The 22,813-nt window shown below is 43.8% G+C and overlaps 1 protein-coding gene and 1 long non-coding RNA gene across 3 annotated transcripts in view; one reads left to right on the top strand and one right to left on the bottom strand.

Annotated features, from left to right (window-relative positions):
• Positions 1–22,813, top strand: part of LOC146812897 (ovostatin-like) — a 433,862-nt gene that overhangs the window by 150,931 nt on the left and 260,118 nt on the right. The window lies entirely within an intron of this gene.
• LOC146812896 (uncharacterized) overlaps positions 4,295–22,813 on the bottom strand; it is a 395,123-nt gene continuing 376,604 nt past the window's right edge. Inside the window, exon 3 of the long non-coding RNA XR_014966935.1 lies at positions 4,295–4,395. This is a non-coding gene — a long non-coding RNA (uncharacterized LOC146812896). The remainder of the gene's footprint in view (positions 4,396–22,813) is intronic.

Genomic DNA, 22,813 nt, shown 5'->3' with positions numbered 1-22,813 from the left:
GGGAACATACTGTTCTACTCTTACATCTGGTTCTGGAATGTTCTTCCCTTTCCCTGCCTAGACTCCAAGAAGTCTGGGGTGACAAAGGACTAGCTTCATGTTCGTTTGTATGTGCAGAAGACAAGCACTTTGAAGTGTAAGTTGGGCAGGTAGCAGCTCTGCCCCAATCTATCATGGCAGGATGGACCATCCTGCTCCTAATCCCTTTTGTGTCAGTATGAGGAATGCACAAAGCCTAACAGCAGAGCCATTTACAGTCATGTGATCCAGCACACTGGCAGAACGCACAATATGATTAGGACAAGAAAATACCAACTTCTTCTTTCTGTGTGTGCTGAGGCAGTGTTTTTGAAGTGCAAGTGGGCTGTGCACAGCTACACCCCCAATCCTGCTAGGGTGGCCCATCCTGTCGGCACCCAGTCCCTGTATTGTTTGGATGTCTAGAAGGAATACACAAAGGCCAACCGCCAACTACACTGTCTAGTCATGTGATCCAGGAACATATACCAACTTTCTAAAAGTAGCTTTTTCAGAATTGTGACTTAAAATTCAACTTTACCACTAAAGAGGATTTACAATTACAATTCATTTGAGTCAAAACATGATCTCTCTCTGATCCCAATCCAAAGTTAGCACTTATTAAATGTAAGACCGTAAGCTAGTGGTAGAGTTAGACCTTACAGTTGTGAAAAACGAATTTAGGTGTTTGTCACTACCAGGATATGTAAAACTTGAACCCCCATGTCTTATTTTTTTAAATACAATGCATCCTGCCCCGGGAACCTTTAGGGCCCACCTAAGGGGTGACTAATATGCATTAAATAAGGAGGTTTAGCTCAGGCAAAAGGATTTTTTTTCCAGGTCGCAATGGCAATTTAAAACATGTCCCGGGCCTGCCACTGTAGCTTGTCGTGCAATTTTAAAGTGCTACTTCAGCGAGTGGCTAAGTGAGTGTTGCAGGCCCACTAGTAGCATTTGATTTACAAGCCCTAGGTACATGTCGTACCATATTCTAGGGACTGATCAGTAATTTAAATGTACCAGTTCGATATTGGCAAATTAGAGAGAGTGCACAAGCACTTTACCACTGATTAGTAGTGGTAAAATGCACTGAGTCCTAATGCCAACAAAAATGAATTCCCAAAAACAGGAGGGGCGAAAGGCAAAATTTGCAAAGGACGACCACGCAAAAGGATGTCAGGTTTAACACAAGATAACCAGGCTCGACTAATCCCCTTTACTTTCTGTGGTTTCCACTGCTGCTTTTTTTTTATCTCCCCGGACTAAATAGAAGGGTGTTGTGGGGATGACCAAAGGGTGGTAGAAGCTGTCGAGCCTGTTCTATCATTGTGGGAGGTGAAATCACAGGATGGGAGATGTCACTTCAGCTACCCCTGACATGTTGATGCCGCACCAGCCTGTCAAAAGGTCCATAGGTTTATCTGCTACAGTCCACATTTGAGATAGATGTCTGTTTTGAAACGTTTAAGGAACAATCCTGACACCATGTGGTCGTATATATAACATCGCACAGCCAGCACTGTGTTTATTATTCTAGCTTTCAGCTTTTTCAAAAGCATCAGGACAGAGGACATGCAGTCAGCATCTATGCAAGGAAGAATTGTGCACATCCTTTGTCTGTTTCATATTAGGTCAATCTTTCCAAACCTTTTGTTATCAGTTATTTAAAAATAAATAAAGTGTCCTTTGGCTCCACTCACAGGAGTATTTGTCTCTCAGCTCATACTGTGGCTGTTGTAGGATGATTCCCTCTCCTATGAAGGGCTTGCAGTCCACCACACAATGGACTTTCCAGAATAGAAATGCACACAACTCTCACACTTGCCACGTTCGATTTTTATATCTCATTCATGCAATCCCAGTATTATAACCACCAATACAATCTGTTCAAATACCTCCACCAACAATACCACCAGCATCACTAATACCAAATTACCTGAGCAACAATACCACCAGCATCACTAATACCAAATTACCTGAGCACCACACACCACCCATACCTACAACACTAATACTACCACCAGCACTTATATTAATACTACAACAAACACAAAAAAACACTCCCCCACCAATACAAAATCATCAATACCACCACACAAAACCTCCACGGCCACCAGTGCCCCCTTAACCACAACCTTCATAAAAGACTCCACCAATTCCACAGCCACCAGCAAAACCAACATTACCAATAGTACCAGTATCAGTTCCCTCACTACAGTGCGAATGTGGCTATCAGTACCACCACACCACACATACCCCCACCAATACAGCCACCAAATACAAATGCCTTCAATGCAACTACCACCTCAATACCACTGCTAGTACCCCCAATACTACCGCCAATATCAATAACACCAACACCCTCACCAGTACCATCCCATCGCAAATATAGCACCACCACTAGCACAACTACACCACCAATAGCATGTGATCTCCAACACCACTACCAGCAAGACTACCAATACTGTACCACTACCAATATCACCACACCGCCATGACCAAAACCACCATTAATACCACAAATTGTACATTGCCATCACCTTTAATGACAAGCTTCGGCAAAGGCAATAGGTCTGACTTTATTATGATATCACATGGAAATATAATACACCACACCTGTGTGTAAATGTTGCCAAATTAAAGCAGAGTTTATTGGCGGTCGTAATGCTTGTTTAAGGAGGTAGAGAGAAACAAATGTTGCCTTGGTCTTATTTGTTTTTTTGTTATCCCATTTCAGCACAAGCTGCTTAAAGCGTCTCCTTTACAAAGAGTATAACACAAACTTTTCTATTGTGAACCTTGTGTTATCCTCATAAACACTACAATCACTATCTCTAGTTTGCAAAGTTTGCATGTAGGTTTCTACAGTCAAATCTGGAATTTTGTGACTTTCAAGGAAAAAAGGATCACCAATGTCCTGCAACTCTATAGAAAGTCTTGAGGAAAATGCTGTTAAATGTAACCCCCAATAAAGTGACATATCCGTTTTCAGCACCAAGTAGCACTGGCGGGGTGGGGAGGGGAGAGATGTGGTGGGGGAGTGTATGGGGGAAACAGTTTGCAGGGAGAAGCAATGTGAATGTGTCGTTTTATCGAAACTGGAAACTGCGAAACATGGCTAGGCCTACAATTGGGAAATTTGCAAAACGATATTTATTTATAGATATTTCGCACACCCCTAAAAACATCCCATGTTCTCACTAGCCAATGCTCATGTGGAACTGCACGCGAGAGTTAGGGTGCAGGCAGAAAGAGTGCTGGTAATCAGTTGAAACAAAAATAGCCTCTTTCGGTCCTCGAATTAATGCAAGTGAAAGCGTATTACAATGCTCCAATCAGAAGGCAGATAATTGTGTCCTATGGCTGGCAGAGACATCTCGCTGAAGGGGAGAGGACTCTGAAATTGTTCAAAATCGTGCACATTTTGTTTTGTATTTGTTTTTAGTTGGTTTTTGGTTTCCACTCACTTCTGTGCTCTCAAACCGCTTTCACCAGCCATATCACACTGAGCGACCGTCAAATTAGGACTTTCGGCTTGAGGCTGATGACAGTGGTTTCAAGGCACTGATATTATTACAACCATCAGCTGCCCACTGTCAATCATTCACTCCTCCTCAAAGGTGTCAAAGCAAGTGGCCTCACAGGGTCTGCTGTCTGAAGAGGTGAGCATCCTTCCCATCGGGAAGTCCAGATCTAACTCCGCCTCCCCTTGTGAACCCAAGCCTAGCCGGATCATGTGAGATGTCCCCAGAGGGGTGTATGCCAGAACCACACAGGCATTTAGCGTGCATGCCTTGACAACGTGGTCTGAACCAGAAATGTGTCTTTACACTCAGGGCCGGACTGGGAACAGAAACTGGCAAACTGCTCAGCCGCCCCCCTGCGGTGAGGGGAAGTGCAGCCGAGCAGTTTGCGAGGGCCAGTTTCGGCCGATTTTGTTACTGGGGCCGATATTGCCGACCTCCGGTAACAAAAACGGCCCCCCAGGGGCCCAAAACCAGCCCCCACCCTAGCGGCCTACCGGGGTAACGCCCGGTGCCCGCTATGGCCAGTCCGGCCCTGTTTACACTGCATTCCTTTACCACGCAAGTCAATACAACCACTTACCGTACAGAAAGTGCCGGAGTTCCAATTGTATAATTTACAACGTATCAATGAACGGAAGGAGTGGGCAAATAATCCGTCAACAATAAATTATTGTAGTCCAAACAAAATATTTTCTGTAGTCCAAGAAATTTCTTCCAAAAGGATTCTTTTATTCTTTTAAATATTTTTCAAATTGGTGCTCCAACACATTCAGGGAAGTCCAAAAACAATCTTAGTAATATATAAATACAGCCAACGCGTTTCGTCCCCCTTGGGACCTCATCAGGGCTGCAAGAATAAAAAAGATATTATCACTAACAGATAAGTAGTACGTCTCTATAACCTAATGCATATTTACAATCAGATTAGTGCTGTCAAATACATGTTTGACCTTTGCATCCTGCCTATATGACAATCTTATATTCAACCAATTTACCTTTACATCCTGCCTATATATCAATCTAAATAGAAGAGAATTTACCCAAAACCATAATCACATCATATTAAAAAGAATTTAGAACACACAAAGTAATCTATCAAAGAGTTCAAAACACATCATTGAGATCATAGTTCATGTAGTCACATACCTCCTAAGTAATAACACAACAACATTAAATGCCAATCTCAAAAGGGTATTGAATGTCATCCAGGTCAATGATTTTGTATTATTTTTCACCTCTCTCAAGTTCTCCCTCTCTTCCTCTTTCATCAAATTAAACGTTTCTCTAAATAGAATAAAATATAACTGTCAACATTTTTTTTTATTATTGCAATTTATTTTTATTTTTATTATTTAATTCATAATTCCTTGACTTTATTCATTTCATTCTACCACATACCTCAAAAAATATTGCCACGGCGGCTTGAAAAATTAGTATGGAATGGTGCCAGTAACATCCAAGTCTTTGTTCTTCTCATCAAAAAAGCTTTCTAAATAAGAAAACATTATAGTCTAATTATTCCCATATTACTATTTATTTAAGTATCTTCAGTTTCCCATCCTTAATCCTCACCTCATTTTATATCCATTCTAGTTACTTAGAAGGTATGTCGAGTCCTAAAACAACATGACATAAAAGGAACCAAATCAGTATTCCTTTCTAAACCTAATTAAAGAAGAAAACAAGCAAGCAAATCCATCAATTATATCCTCATACCTTCTCTTCTGGCACTAGGTTCCTCATGACCTCCACCTTCTTTCAAATATCACCGCTATTACCTTGTATCTTTTGCTTTTCCTATATATACTGTTTTTGAACCAATCAGATATCCCTCCTTAATTATCCTGAACAGTTTCCTCTCTGGTCCGTCATTTAGCAACCAATCAAATGCTTTGTTCTACTTACTTCATTCACCTACTTTACCGCGTGCACACAGCGTGCCTTGCAAATATCATTAGCCAATCAAATTTCCACTCTCTAAGCCTGCGATTTGCATAACCCAAGGGTGCTCCCTATCTGGTCCTCACATCAATGTCCAATCAAATTAGGCTTAATTTATCCAGACTGTTCTCAAGCATTCAGACAGTCTACAATACGCTGAATCTTCAATTTAATGAAACAACCAGTATTTCCTACCCGGTCCGCATAAAAACGGCCGTGTAAATCAATCGAATTCATGTATATTCATTCCAACAAAACAATAATATTATCAATGACTCTTACAGTTATGTGCCATCAATTACGCATTTACCAAAAACTTCACCCTAGTTCACGAGTACTTCGTAATGACGATAATCCATCAAAGCAGGCATATATAATGCTAACTGCCCTTGGGAACAATGATCTTATATATTCACTAGTGTTAACCTCAATCAATAAATCCATTATTAAAACCATTACAATGGTACACAATGAGTCTATTATAGATAATATCCTGTACGTTCCCCATTTACAAGTATTCTCGTGACACATAGCAATCGTGATTCGCCATTATTACATTGGCGTAAGTATAAACCAATAATCTTATTCTTTCAATCATTATCTCATCAAGAATACTGAGTGGTCCAAAATAATTAAAGTGTCCCTTCTTGCTTTATGCGTATCCCTAGTTGATATCTCTGCCAAATTGTAAACATACGCTATATTATTTGACACTTAAAAGGAATCCATAAATGGTGGCGCGGAGTGACCTTGATATGTACCCATATTAAGTACACCAATACTGTGGACAAACCTACTATCTACAGCCAAATCATTATAAAGATACAGGCCCAAACTTATAGACATTACTATTGACTCCATCAATCCAAAAAGTAATGAAGCTCTGTATCACTATTAAGCCCCAGCTCTACCGATCTGCAACGACTTATCCATCTGGCTTCATTTTGCCTAATCCTAAATTCCCAATTACCACCTCTTTTTCCTGGTAAAATCCTCTGTATTACATGGAACTTGATACTATTCATCCCGAGTGTTTATCTTTTATATGCAAATACAGAGGGGATCTGTTATCTTGATTCATTACAGATCTTCTATGTTCTTGTATCCTAAGTTTTAGACTACGCTTAGTACTACCAATATAGATCTTTCCACAGGCACATATTATGGCATAGATAACTCCCATGCTGTTGCAATTAATAAATTCCTTAATCTTGTATCCTTTCATAGTGTTATACATGAAATTTTTAATTTTATTGATGCCTATATCACACACATTACAGGATCCGCAAGTATAGAAACCATTCGGTGGTTTAGGCAACCAATTTGATTTCGCATTTTCTACAGGTTCAATATAGTTCCTGGTAATCAATTCTCTTATAGTTGGACTGCGTTTGTATATCACTCCAGGTTTATCACCAATAACATTGAATAAACCCGGAACACCTCTTAATAGACCCCAATTTCTTCTTAGAGCCTTAAAAATTTCATTTTTTTGTGAACAGTAAGTTGTCACAAATGATATTCGCTCGGTAGAGCTACTCCTGTTTTTCTGTACTAGAGTGGCATTTCTCTCTACCTTCATTATCCTGCTCCTAGCTTTATGGAGAATATTTTTGGAATATCCTCTCTGAGATAGTCGTTTGTGAAGATTGTCCAACTCCTTAATAAAATCAGTTTGTAAATTACAATTCCTACGTATCCTCACCATCTCCCATAAGGTATCCCTCCAATCACTGACTTTGTCCTGACTGCGAGTTCCTATCGTTGTATTTCCTATGTTTCCTCCCCCTTCTTGTTCTGTAGGGGTTTTTTTCTTTCCTTTTCTGATTCTCATAATTTCTTCGGAAAAAGAAGAGCTTTTAACAGGGACACCACCCACTGCTCCCAATGAAATGGGATCTTCGGTAGAAGAGATACTCGAACTGCTACAATTTACAGAGCTTAATTCACCCTGAGTTGTTACTCTCCTAATTTCTTTGTATTTAGGATTCTCATCGTAGCCTTTAGCTAAAGTAAATACTCTGCCTTGGTTATAATCCCTGTCATCTCTGCGTATTTTACTGAGTTTCTGATCCTTAATCTGTAGCTGATGCCTGTTAATGACATCCTTTAATATTACATAAATTTTGTCAGTCAATTCTGGTAAATTCATGTCCTTAATTTCTCTTTCCACCTCAGCTATCTGAGCTTTTAGTTTCTCAACTTTCCTGTCCGCATTTTTTATTAATATATTAATCATTGTGAAAGAAGAAGCATATAAATTTTCTTCCCATTTCTTGAGATGATCCTCATCGAGGTCATCAAATGTCGGGAAAATTAATATTCTGAGACCTCTCGGGATTCTTTGTTGATCTAAATAGTTTTTTGAGAGTTACTCCATCCCACCACTTAGATAATCCCAATTTTTTTAATTTCTCTAATTTCAAAAATGTATCCCTTAAACTGTTATTGGGTAAATTCTTCTGTATAGTTTGCTTAAAAGGATTATTATGTTGGAACAATTCCGCTGCCAGCTTTTCGCGATCGTCTTCCATGATACTCGTTAAAGTAAGTCAATATTCTCGTGCTACACGCCCTTATTGAGAAAATTATGTATCCACAACGGTGATTATTTGCCCACTCCTTCCGTTCATTGATACATTGTTTATTCTTTAGTGGTTTTTGTTACGGTGGGCCACTGGAGGTGGAGTGGAATATATACTTTTAGTAAATTTGTACTAACGGAATATTCTTCAGTGCACACTTATTGGACCCTCACCGTTGTGGATAAATAATTTTGTATAATTTACAATTCCAACTCAAGTCTGCACAACAGTAAGTAAAATGTTGGACATCAGTCCAAGAACGCTTTCCTTAAGGCAAGTCCTTGTAACGACTTGCATGGTATAGGAATGCGTTGTAAAGATGCATTTGCGGTTGGAAGCACGTTGTCAAGGCACAGCGTGGCTTGAGCTGCATTGTAAAGGCTGTATCGCCCCTGAGGTCATCACATTCACATTCTTTGTTTAATGTACATGTGTAGAGCGTCTGGCAAAGCCCTTGGTTGTTAAAAGATTGGGTGTTCCTGTTACAATCTGACAATGAGTTTATCATTCTGTTGGGTCCTAAGCAAAGCATTGCAACTGCCCCACTGGGACTTCAGCCAAAGGTCTGTGTGTCACCAAGGTCTGACTGTCAGAAGGCTCCTGTTATGAAGCCTCTCAAAGACCAGTGACAATGCATTTGTTAATGCTGATCCCTGGACTGAGGAATTCATGGCTGAAATGTATTTGGTTTGTTTATTTCATGACACTTGCTTTACAATATGGGTGTTACCTTCCTTGCTTGCTTCTCATGTCTAACTTCCAGAAAGTGCACTCACAACGTGCAAGTCGCTGCCCCCTATTGAGAAGACTTGCAAGGAGAGAGACTACAATTATGGTTTTAATTCAAACAGCATCAGTTCAGAGAGGAACGAGAAGCACAGTTAAGCAGACATAATAGTCATGAGACTACAGGTCATAAGGTCAGCAAAACAGCTCAAAGATTGTAGAAGCAATACTACTCTCCACCACAGCGCAGAACTCTAGAAAGCATAGTGCCAGAAGGCCCCTTTTCCTTATCCATGCCCTCAGCCAAGGGCGTCCCGGGGATTATTGGCAAGCAAACCTTAGCGGCAACTTCCCCTCGATCTCACAGAGGGATGGGCAATACCCGCAGTTCCATAGCAACAAATACACCAGCGCACCGCATGGCACTCCATCCCTGCCTGGGTACGAGCCACCATGCCACCTCTAACATGTTCAACTCTAGGCATCCCGGGGTAAGTCAGAAAGGTCCAGGAGCACCAACTGGTTAGTTCCCCTCCTGCTTGCCCAGTGCCCACACAAATCACCACCCTCCATAGGGTCAGCTCAGTAAATCAGTCAACATTATTGGGTAGCCCCCTTTTTCTGCTGCTAGTAATTCTGCTACAGGGCGAAGAGGTCCCAGGACTTCTTGCCCTCCCCCCAGACACCACTGGAAAGCTTTAGCAATGGCCCCTAAAATTGTGCAAAAGTCAAATGAAGAACTTGAGGGCCCTTGATGACAAATGTACCCCATCACAATGGGAGAGCACTCCATCCCCAAGACGCCTCTCTATGGCTACTTAGGTCATACCTCTGCCCCAGCCGCGGCCTGTACAGGTAACAGCTAAGGGGCCGGGTAAGGGGGGATTTTTAGGGACGATGCAGAGGGGAAATTAAATAAATAATTAATTTCCCTTCGGCATCGTCCCTCGAAACTTCCCTAACCCAGCCCCACCTCTGTTACCTGCATGGACCGTGGCTGCTCTGCCCAGCATTTACCATGAGGAGAATGGCCCATGGTTGTCCACACCAGCTCCATACCGTAGTCTGTACCACAGTCCCAGGGGACCCAAATCAGACTATTCCAGACCTATGTTCCCTCTAGGCTGCATGCATGCGCGTGCACAGCTTGCTTCTTACAGCACCCAGATACTCAATGGGAGCGCGCTCTTCCCTCGAGGAACAAAATGCATAACAAAAGGGAAGCATGAAAATGTCCCATTGTAAGGCAGGCGGCGCACCAGGAGGCCCACTAACTCAATTAAATGACAAAGAGGCGGCTTCCAGTGTTCCAAGAGGTCCCTAGCAGGCATTGCGAAACAAAACACATGTGAATGTGTTTCACACTGCAATGAAAGGGTGTGGATGTGGCATTCTGGCCAGTGCTGCTGACCTTGAAACTGGGAGAACATCGCAGGGTCGGGCCTAAGGCAGGTATATTAAGGTTTGTAAAACACCTACTGCCTCATTCTTGGCCACCAGCAATTTTCAGGCCACAATAAAAATATTAAGATATCTCCAGTGATTGAAGTTCTTCCTGGAGTGAGGCCGAGGTCTTGTCTAGTGGATGTTTTGACTCATCGTAAGGTAGCACAGAGGGTTAATATGCCTGATGTAAAGGACATTTACCATGCAAATCACAGAACTGTATTTATGAGAAAAGCTCAGTAGGCTACTGATTTTGATAAAGATCCTTTAGTTATTTTCAATTTATAAGTTAAAATCCTAAAATAGAACTGTGAACTATTAACTTATCAAAGAGCTGCATGCAAACTGCAAGGTATATATTAGAGTGTTAAGAGTTTTTCCCCAGTCTTTCCATATCCTAATGTTGCAAAACGGATTTGTTTGGGTAGAAAACAATAGTTATTATGAAAGAAAACCTCCAACCATGGTGTTACGTTTTAAATCCTGAGTTTGCACTTCTTCGCACCAAGCACTCTTAAATTATGCTGCCTTCCAGTGTGGATGAAATGTAACCGGTACACTTGGCTATCCTCTGTCTTATGTAACATTTCCTATACACTGATTTACACACGTACACAGGTGTACCTGGGGATTGGCCCAGGTACACCACAGAACTCTGCCATATTTAGCACTTGCTTGCCTTAATAGTCAAGCCTGCCTGCTGCATGGTCTGAAGCACTTCCCTTGGGTGGCTTAAATGATCCCCCAGGTAGAACTGTATACAACTATATCATCCAGGTAGGCTGCACTGAACTGTTCCAACTCAGACAAGACCCTGTTCACCAATCTTTGGAAGGTAGCAGGTGCAGTCTTTAAGCCAAAGGGCATTACCTTGAACTGATAATGTCCCTCTGGTGTGGAGAATGCTGACCTCTCCTTTGATTGTCTTTGTGTAATGTGTGTGTGATATAAAGTGCTCTGACACCCTTCACTCATATGAGTGGTCCTATAAAACTGTTAAATGCATCAGAGAGAGGGTGTCTATGGAGACTTGAGGTAAAGGGTGTCAGTGAGGGAATCTGTGGCAGAGGGGGTCTTTGGGGTGCGCCAACAAACAGTGTCACACTGAGCACCATCAGCGCTAAAGCCGGCTCTGTTAACAGGTTCCAGTCTTGATGCTCAAAGAAAGAGCTCCAATACTTTCCAGTCGCGGATGCTCAAAAAACTGTAAAAAAAAAACAATTTTTCATCTTAAAGAATAGGCAAATACTTTTAAACCGATCTTCCTTTTGATTCATCACCACCCAGACGGTGCCTTCAAATACATGAATTCCGACTTTGCACTGTACAGAACAAAGTTTCTCCATTTATAATTTTAACCTAGGCCACATATGGGTACTCATGACCCCTGACTTGCCCTTTAGTTCACTAATAGCATTGTTTATTGTGGGGAGGTGGTGGGGAGCAGGAACGATTCTCAGTTCATGTTTAATAAATACTTTGCACATAATCTGATGTATCAAAATGAGGTGATTCTGAAGACCTACCATAGTCTAACCTAATCTGTGCTGCATGATTGACATGCCACATATTTTCAAGGCTTGGCTTGTGTATGGGTTCTTAAGAGCCAGAGCAAAAAGATTGGCTCAGCTGTCTCTGTTAATTTGTTGGCTTTCCCACCTTTGCCTTCTGGCATAGTCCGGGCCACTGGAATTATGCGTCAAGAGAGGACCAAATTATGCAGCAGGGTTGAATTATGCGGCAAAAAAAGGCAAATTATTGCGCATAATGCTGCACATTTTGTGATAGTATTACTTTATTATTTTGACATTTCATACATGCTTACACTAACTGGGCTACTTTTTCACCTCATTAGTACCAATTTAACATCCACATACAACAATAAGCAACGGAAAGGTGCCCAGTCAACCTTTGTGAACGGTCGTCCAATTCACAGCAATATGGGTATACCCAGTTTTAGTAACGTTTTATCCATTCAAGCTAGAAGCAAAGTTTGGGGATTACAACCTGCAAATTATACAGCAGATGATGGGTTGTGAGGCACATGTGGCAAATCCATACTCATGCAGAAAAGGCCACAGGTGCAAAATCATATAATTCCATTGCCTTACCTTAGAACAAGGATGTGAGCATTCTGTCAAGCATAGGTGTTGTACTAGAATGGGATCCTTACATTACAAATAATATCCATTAAGACATCTCTCACTGTATGTGTGCTGTAAAGTCCATCACACTTGCAAAGTTTGAAAAATATGGAGACTTTTAAAAGTTACTCCAATGTTACCCCTGCCATCAGAGGACATCATTTTTTGGCTCATTTCCCCATCTGTTAAAGTTATTAGATAGGTATTTTCCTCAAAACCCATCGGTGATCGCATGGGAATGCCCATGTAGCACCTATGGTATGCCTCCCCAATGCAAAGTAGCACAATTTAGTGCATAGTGCTACTTTGCGTTACTGTGGGCAATTTTCCTACATAAATAATGATTTGCGTCAGAGAGTAAATCCAACCACAACACTATGTGCTGGATTTGTGTCACTTTTGTAATGCAAACTCATCGCAAAGAGTTAATAAATCTGGATCAGAATCACTAAATATTTACTGTTAATATTATGAATATGATTTGTGTCCTTACTCTCAAGCTAATATAAGGTTATCAAATGGCCAATGCAGAGCAAATGTTGCTTTACTGTGTAAAAGCGGAAGGCAATGAAGATGCCACAGAGAAGGGGCCATTGAAGCATGAGAAAAATGTTTTGCGTCTGGCATTGAGCATGACAAAGTTCTGTAGATAGGTTCTGGATTGGAAGAGAACAGGGATTGGAGAGTAAGGAAAGGTACTGGATAGGAACGTAGAGAAGTAGGAAGGACAGAAATAATATAGAGGTGGAGAGGAAAGATGATTTGGGAGTGTGATGGAGAGGGGAGATTTCAGTGTATAGAGAAAAGGAAACATGTATGGAGAGGATGAGACATCGAAGTGAGAAAGAAAGAAAGAAAGTATGAAAGAAAGAAAGAAAGAAAGAAAGAAAGAAAGAAAGAAAGAAAGAAAGAAAGAAAGAAAGAAAGAAAGAAAGAAACAAAGAAAGAAACTAAGAAAGAAACTAAGAAAGGAAAGGGATTGACACATAGAAAGGAAAGGGAAAATGTAGGGAAAGTAAAAAGGAAAGTATGATAAAAACAACCCAAAGGGGATAGATAGAATAAGAGGTGGCATACAAGAAGGTCAGAGCCAAGGACAGAAACAAAATGAGAGAGAAGCATAGTCAAGCTATAGATTTGACAGAGTATGGGTGGATCATCGATAACCAGAACATTAGAGAGACTTTGTGGGAGAGAGAAGAGTAGGACATAGATTGAAGAGAGGAGACATAATGGGGAAAAAGGGGAGCAGAGCAGATATAGAGAAAGAAAAGTGGTATTGGAAGGAAGAGCAAGGAGAGAAAAAATCTAAAAAAAGAAGGGAGGAAGGCGGTAAGGACAAGCTAGGAGATCATGTGGAAGTGGACAGAGATAAGAAAAAGAGCAAGGAGGGGATAATAGTGGCATGGAGATAACAAATATAGAAGAATTATAGGTGGGATGATTATGACACAGAATGCAGTGGCACCCATGCTCGGGGTGGAAGGAGCCCTCTGCGCCCCAGTAATGAGTGTCTTTTAATAAATAATTAATCACCATTCCCTCCCAAATAGGAGGCTAATGTACCCCTGCTCAATCATCTTCAGCCCTGAATAGACGTTCCCTTCGGAGCCCCTTTGGCATTCTCATATTCTTCAGGACTCCTCACCCCCACGACTGGAGCCCGCCAATGGCAGAGTGCTCTACCCACTTGAACCCGGTGACAACTTTTTTGCTTGATGGTACTGACTCCCTATCCCATGGATGGAGCCCACCACCGTACAAGTTGCTGTGCCACACATTGGACAGATAGTTTGAAAAAAATGTCTGTCTCACAGAACTCACCTTTACCTGAACCACTTGGCCTTACTGACCCAGTTATGATCTCAAACCAATCCGATTGTTCATATAAGGGGTGGCTCACCATTTTCCTGTAGTTCCCCAGCCGATCCCTATCCCATCCATCTATAAGGAGACAGCCATAAATTCTGCACCTCATCTGATGGAGGCTCCCAGTACTACACCAATGGCTCCCATTACTAGTTAACTGACTGAAGGTTTGTTGCTGTACATCCTTTGACCTCCCTACCCGAGGATCTCCAATGATTCCCCATAAGATCATTCAAGGTACCTTTGGGCCCCAAAGGCAAGCAAGTGAACAATCAATGGAACTTGGTTCTACCCAATAATACCCAATGGGGTGGAAGGAAGTAAAGACTATAAACCTGCCAGCTGGTCATATCCTGTGACGTAATTCAACCTACCTTTGGACCGCGACGTAAAGCAACTGATCTGAATGGGAACATTGGTTCTACCCATTTTCCCAGTCACATTCTGCTGGGTGTAGTATCCCTGTGAGTTGCTGCTGCCAACGCGCTCACTGCGCCTTTCACCATCCGCATCTTACGATTCTTAGGAAAATAGTCATCAAAACAGAAGGATTTGCATAGAAGGTACTCTAAATAAAAGGCGACCGACAGCTGATCTGGGTGCAGTGTGGCATGCATGACTACTAGTGCATTCTGGGAAAACACGTATGCCATGTAAAGGTCTTCTGTATCATGGCGGACTCCATTGGTCCTTGATGTACAGCCAAGATGGTGTCAAGGATAGGCCAGGGCCTGGAGTGGCTGAATTTAGGAAATGCTCCACTGCTTGAATTGTTGGAAGACCTTGTAGCACATGTGGTCTTGCCCTCATAACTGGTTGGCACCTGGAAATCATCTGACATATACTGTGCTCTAAAAATGATCTACAAAATTCATCACCAATTGGAGCTAATGTATGATAACCGAGGGATGATAGCTGATAGCTACGTAAACAGTACCCAGAACAACCGCTATACGAGGCAATATTCTCCGTCTCCTATGTTCAGATACACAACTGTCCTTGACCCTGGTGCCTTTTATCAATTACTGATCATTAGCACACTAGAAAACTCAAGTTTTCAATAGAGTTGTGGCATCAGCCACCCATATTTCTCCTCTGGCTGCGGCTAGCAGTTGGGCTTTTAAGCATTTTCCTGGCAGAGGAGTGTGAGTACATCTGGCCCTAGGATTACCCCATTTTTTATGTGGGAAGGGAAGCATGAGTTCATGTGGGCAGGGCGGACGACCAGCCATTTAAAGGAGATCAGTATCAACTCCCAAGGAGTATAACTAAACAATGCCCCTCCATGAAGGAGAATGGAATATCCCATCCATGAGGGCACATAATGATAAAGTTGTCACTTGACTCCATCATCTAAAATGCAATGCGAGACACCAGCTGCTCTTAAATATCCTGATGATTAGCGCGCCTGGAGGCAACCCCCTCCACCTGAGGCAGGCTCCATTTCTTATTGCCTTCTACTGCTCATGCATCCCCAAAGCTTTTTATGTACCAAATGAACTACAGCAGTCCTTTGGAACACTGGCATCTCGGAAATAGAAACGTGGCTGCACACTGACCCAAATCTAACTTCGAACTGGCAGGACTCTTCAGGAAACATACTGACATGCTGCAGATCTGCTACCCCACTGACAGGTTTTGGGGTACGGGTCCCTGGAATCAGGAATGGCGACAGCAGAATTTGAACCCTTGCCTTGTTCACCTCCTTAACCATACAGTTATATGATCTTGTTTCCCTCAGACCACATCTACTCATAATAGCAGACTCCTGAGCAGGTGCCCCATTGTGTCTCATTCCTATGCATCAATGCACTGCAACATAGTGCCAATATCGGCAACACTCCTCAGTTCTCATAAAGCAACCTACATAAATAAACCACAAGACACCTTATTAGTGGAGAAAATTGCTGCAGGTTTATTTGCATAACAAATATGCCAACATGGTGGGTTATCTTACGGGCGATCCAAGGGCAGGCCAGCCCCTATGCCGCCTGCCCACCTGATGAGCCAAATTACACCGTGGCCGTCGCCAATCGGTGGTTACCAATTTTGGGAGGGGCCACCCCTCCCATCAGTGGACCGCCAGTCCATGCCTTACTCACGCCCCCCAACAGGTGGGCGGAGCGTTCCAGGCAGCCCCCGGTTGCTCAGACTCACAACCGCCCGTAGGACTAACGGGGTGGCGTCGTTCTTCCAGGGAACAACGCTAAGACATCCCTGGGTATCCTTGGCTTAGCACCCTTGTTGTGCTGCTGAATCTAGTAGCCTTCTGTACCTTGCAGACTCTTGATCGCCCTGTAACTCCTTCACAGCTCTGGGGGTGGCCACCGTCATAACCAGGCCCCCCACCAAGGTAGGCATCTTTCCTACATCCTGCTGATTGCCGGGCCTAAACCAGTCCAAACCCATACTGGACAGGAGGAGGCCAGCATGCCCCTTCTGAACAGGTGCCCCCATCCTTTCTCAACTCCCTGTGGACCTTAGACTGAAAAAAACAAAACCCCTCTGTTCAGGGATGGATGCATAACTTACACCAGGGGAATTCAATTCTGGCAGCAGGACCCTCCTACCCTGGAAAGTCAACTCATTGCCTCCCAGCTGTCAGACCCCGGTGATGAGAGGGGAGACACCCCCCACCTGCCCGGGCCGCTGCTTCTACAGAAGCTGTCCCAGTGCCTGCACACTTCACCACCCCTCCCAGGGTGGCTTCCGGCCGGCTGTCCCCTTAAACACCTTGGGTTTTCCATCGCCCCACTTGCAAGCATGTCCTGCTGAATCTGCAACTCGAAGGGGGAACCCAGTATCTGTGGTACCCGCCTCACCCAGACCTTCATCTATATGCACCCAGGATGACCTAAAACAACTGGTATGGTGTTGGTTTACTGTTAACATTGCCTGGCTGAAGAGCAATAGCTTTGACAAGCCACTCCTGACAACATGTGCCAATGTGGGTGGAAGTAAAAGTTAACAAATCCGCCTTTGTTCCTCTCACCCAGTTATTTGTGTATAGCACTTGTCGGAGTATGTCCATCATATTCCGCCAGTCACCACCCCAGATGACGCCTTGCCCTCCCAAACTTCTGTTAGTATACCAGGGAGCAGACAGGCAGTGTGGACCGGAGGGGAACCAAATGTATAGATACCTGCCCTTTCTTGAATACTGGGAATGCCAAATGTCCTTCACTACTTAGTAGCCTATTTGTGCTTAACCCAGGGGATTCCTCAAAATTTGGCCCATAGCACACTCGTCGGATGACAACTTCCACAGCTTGCATTGCTGCCAGTCAAGGGTAAAGGGCAGGAGAATTTGCCCATGTTATTGTTACTCAACTTAATGGTACTCGTTTCATCGACCTCAGAAGGACGAGATACTAAGTGGATCTACCAGGATCTGAACCTGTAACCAGAGGTCGAACCCAAGCCCCTTTCAGTTCTGCCGCTCCACATGCCTGAGAACATGTATCCCAGGGCAGACTTCAGGCACCTTAACCCATACTTGGACATGCCTGAGCTAAAAACCCATCTAAAAGGCCTGACAACCGGCTAACCACCAACATTGCAGTCCAAATGTTCGCTGACCACGCCCAAGGACAATTCGCTTAACTGAAGCAACTGGTAACATGCCATCAATTAATCAATTTAACCTGAACTATAACTGCAAAATGTGCTCTTGTGGTTGTCCATATTAGTGCTCCCTCCCATCCCCATCAGCCCTAACCAGGCAACCCGCACCCTCTTGGGACTGGCACACTCACGCCCCAGCTGACAGAAAGTTCCTATTCGTGTGTAGCCCATAACCTGACATTTATCACTGACGGTATACCAGGGTATGTCAAACTCAGCTAGCTCTTCGCTGAGTGCGCGTTGCACCCTCACAGGTATGTCTTTGCCTATTCCGTTTCTGGCTGCAAAGTTGATGAGATTGCCAGCCCCAATCCCGGGTGAAATAGCAGGAAGCTATACTGCTACCCATGTGAGCCGCTGCTGGTGCTAATGATGGTACAAATAGCACCAGTAAACTAGATGCTGTACTATAGCATTAGAGGGCCATTGCACCACCTTATTAAAGTCCATGGCTAACCTACTCACAGTATGGCCGAGGCAAGAGAGGCTGTCAATTTGAAGCCCATTGAGATGATCGTTAGATAAACCCAACAGGGAGTGAACCTGTGAAAAGAGGTAGGGATCACCACCACCACACCCCGCCTGTGACTCAGTCCAGGTTTACTTTGCCATGTGCAGTAGTGCAGCCACAGTTCGCCGGCATCTAACCTGTGCAGTGTCCTGTTCTGTGCAGTCCCCCTCATGCTTCCACTGGGCACCTCTGCCTGATGTGTGTGACCTAGGTACATGGTCCCCTTACATGATGACAAGATGAAGCATGCAAACCTGCCCCCAAACTCAGCGGAACACCCACATGTGCGAGCTAGCCACCGTCTTCAAAGCATGCCAACCCATATAGTGTTTTACTTTCTTTTGCTCAAGGGGGGGGGGGGGGGCAGTCCTGTCTCGAAGTGTGTGTATTGAAAAACATGTGTCCTTGAAGTACCTATGATATGAGTACAAATGTCATTACTTCATAATACCTGGTGTGTTTAATAAAACTAATAACAGGTCTAACAAGTCAATCAGGCATCCTCCGTTTACTTTAGGCCTGTTGGATTGAGGGGGACCCAGTGTAATATGGAAGATATCTCCCTTGGCATGCCATCCTTTTAGCACCATATTTACAGCTTTTATGCACGTCGCTGAAATCGTCGCCATAATGTGTTCAAGGCTAATTAGTTTGAGTTCTGCTCTTGTCAACATCCCCTCTAACCAACAGAATTGAGTAACCAACCACTCATGTTTGTTTCTTGTACAAGTTGTCCCCGTTAGCCTAGCACTGTTATAACGAATGAAGCTTTTAACAAACTTCCTATACAAAAGTATATCATGTTGTGCAACTTGGGACACTAATACCTCAGCCCTACGTACGTTCAGGCCTGGAAATACTGCCAAAGGTAGCCCCACCTTAGTACCTGTTTAACCATTAAATAAATACTGTATAAGGGAACAAAATATTACCAGTGCACCTCGCCATAGGCCTTCCATCCTGTCGTTATTTATAGGCTGTTGCCTGTTTGAGCTGCAACCTCTATGACTTTATTGCATTTACTGCAACTTGTGCTGGAGATGATGGATTAGCAGCAGGTCCATGGGAATAGGCCATGAGGCGTGGCATTGCATAGTACCAGTGACTTGGCAGTGAGGAGCTGCCTTACCACTGTTGTTGGCACCTGTAGTGCGAGGTTCGGCCACCTCCCCCATTATAATTAATTGGCACAAAGTAAAGACCCTCATGTGTGCATGTGCAAAGCTGCTAGGTTGGCAGTGGGCAAAATGCCAACATTCAATTGATGTCATTACGGATCCACAATTGACTGTCCTAGCCGTTACTAAAGAACTCTTAGGCGACAGACCTTAAAACAATGTGCTCCTGGGTTTCTCGCGGTGGATCAATGAATAAACCTAATTGTGCCAAAAGACGGCAGAAGGTTCAATTCGGTAAACTATGATAGATGGCCATCATCCATGATAGTTCCCGGAAAGTGCAATGCTCGCAAACCACACATGGGGAAACCAGTTGCACGTTGCCAGCTACTATAGAGCGGGTCTGAGTTTGTAGAGCCTCCCCCACCCAGCAGCTCACATTGTGACTGCAGTGTGCCTTTAGTAACCTCAGAGTAAACATCTGCAAGTGGGTCAATGTGGCAGGAACCACTGAGCCGGGCTCAAATCGAGCACAACCTGCAGGGGCAGCAGTTGAGATTGCATTTAAATTTAGTTAGCAGAGATTTTGGTCCCAAACCACCCAAAACTGCAGTGTGATAGATGTAAGAGTGTTTGCTGAGATTTAGGCCCCAACAATTCAAGACTGTCACTGGCCCTCAAAGAAAATTCCCAAATCATCTGCAGACCTGCCTGCCACCTCTTCAGGCTCACAAGCAGCGCCAGCTGAGACATCTCCCTCCTGGCCTCTGAACCAGCTCTGGCAACGCAGGCCCCCTGATTATTTGGGGCCCTGGTTACTGAGATTACTAATAAAAATTTTGGGTCTCTTTTCGGGATTTTCTTCACTGCACACCTATGTACGGACATCCAATGCGAGCTAAGCTCTGGGTTTTGGACAACCCCAAAAGTTGACCAACAATCTATCCCCAATTGACCCAATGATGAACATATTCTAAAGAATTCCTCATCGTTGGCCGCCCAAAGGAGCATTCTACGCTGGGGATATGTAGGCATCGCATGATTTCTTTTCAGTATCTGTATTGTTCCTAATATCTTTCTTTGTTCTATTCTACCTCACGTCAGACTGCCTGTGAATACGAAAGCTGGGCAGACCTCTGTGGTACTGGAAATTTTGGAACCACATAGTTTTGTATGGTTCTATCATGACGAATTTGATATCAGCAGACCGTAAATGATTAGAATGCTATGCACAAGCATTTACGGCATATTCGAGTGACGAATTCGTCCGAAACCAGAACTTCCGTCCTGAACCCTCGGGTTCCATTTTGAGGCGACCGCCATTTTAGTGATTGCCCTCACATGGGCTGAGCATTAAGGCCATGCATGGGTCTGAAGGACACGCACTCCTTCGCTGACTCCTCTGTGACCTGGGTGAACTGACTGCATTGCCTGGGGTCAAACCTGTTCGGCCGGTTCATTTCCCAGCGGCCGAAAGAGATTGGTATCAAGGCTCAACGCTCACGAAACCTTTTCATCACACACACACCATGTCTAATCATCTACACACCTGTCCCTGTTTCCTACTTTATGACTCGCTTTACGAGGAGGAGGTGCCCGTTTTTATTGAGGGTCCGTCGATATCTGATGGAAATGCTAAGCTTTGCCGGGTCATTTATTAAGGGTTGAACGAACTGAAATATGTGCTTGTCATCATGACTCTGCCTTTTCTTTGTGGTAGAAATATGTGAATGATCAACTGTAAAATAAGGAATGTTGGCCTAAAGCGCAATATTTTGTATAAAAGAGAAGACTGGGTTTTGTTTGGGGGCAGTCTCCTGAGAATATACATTGTGTTGTACTTCTCGGATACCTGCTACTGGCTGCAGCCAATAAATACGATCTTTGACTTCACCTAGAAGACTCTGTGTTTCTGTGGTCTGAGACAGGTAGAACTCGAAGTCTTCGGGTGTGTTCCCTGGCACCGCTGGGTTCCGAAAAACCCAGTACTTCACCTCCCCACACCAGCAAACAACCAATTCTACACAACACCCGGGGGAGCCCTTAATAAAAGGGAAGGATGGTGGAAATGCACAAGATATACAGCGGCCTCCTCAGAAGGAAGGCCCCCCCCAGCTCTTCCCTTTCCGTCATAGGCAAACCACCAGCACCGCCGAATCCTCCTGCCACGATGTAGCTGGATGCTGCAAACTTTTCCCTGCGGGCTGTCCTGCAAAGCCTCTTCCAGAAGCAGTCTGCAAGTCAAGTGCTACTCAAATTCGACTTTGATGCTAGGAGCACTGTGGAGGGAGGATCTGCAATATTTCTACAGAATCAGAACCCCTAAAGTCTCCCCTAGTTGCACATGGGGTGGGGTTCCTGTAGATATAAGACAAGTACTTATAAAATATGTTTTTGTAAGTCCTGGTGCTGGAAAAATGGCCCAAGTCATTTTTCCCATTGCAAATCCCCTGTTACATAGGTTAACATGGTAGGCAGTTATTAACTAATAACTAGGCATAGGAGAGGGCTAGAAATGCCATTCAAAGACTTCCCAGAATGGTACTATTAAATCCAACAATATCATATTGTTGAATTTCTCCTAAAGTGTACATACAAGAAGTTATAATACTTCCTTATTTGTATGACCAAATTCAGCCTTCCAGTGGTCTGCCCTGATTGATCAGAGTTAAGTGGATTAGCCAGGCTGCCCTGTAGACGTGATAAAAAGCCCCTGGGTTTGACCAGCTCTACTGGGAGGTCAGTGTGCTGTCCCATAGGAATGCCTGGCCAGGGGGAGAGGTCGTAAACCATGGTCTTCAAAGAGGAGAGCAGAGGACAGTGTCATTTACAGCTCTGAACTTACCACTTCAGGTAGATGGCAGGATTACGGAAGGTATGAGCAGATACAGGGGGGAGAGTCTAAGTAAATTAGCCATCCTAGGGTTGTGTTTAGCCAGCTCTTACCTCCTTGCTGGAAAATCAGCCATTATAGATTTGGAAGATTTGATTCACTCTGGGACAAATTAATGCCACTGTCGTGCCTTCCAAATCCGAGTCCTCAGGGCTGTGTCGATGCTCTATGGGGGCCCACCTCTGAATCGACCCAAGTCTGGCACATGTAGAATACACAGACTCTTGGGGCAATTGAGCGGGGGAAGTAAAGGATGGGGACTGCGGGGAGGGAGACCTGTGTAGAGAAAGAAAGAAACAATATAAAATCCAAACAGCTATATCGTTCTTCCTACTTCTAATCCCCCCTTTCTACTACACTCAACCGTTCTACATCTCCTTTCCTACCTGTAAAGAAAAGAAAGGTGTC

This window comes from Triturus cristatus, chromosome 7, assembly GCF_964204655.1.
Source record: "Triturus cristatus chromosome 7, aTriCri1.1, whole genome shotgun sequence".
In the NCBI taxonomy this organism is placed as follows: domain Eukaryota; kingdom Metazoa; phylum Chordata; class Amphibia; order Caudata; family Salamandridae; genus Triturus; species Triturus cristatus.
This window is presented reverse-complemented; position numbering and strand designations above follow the sequence as displayed.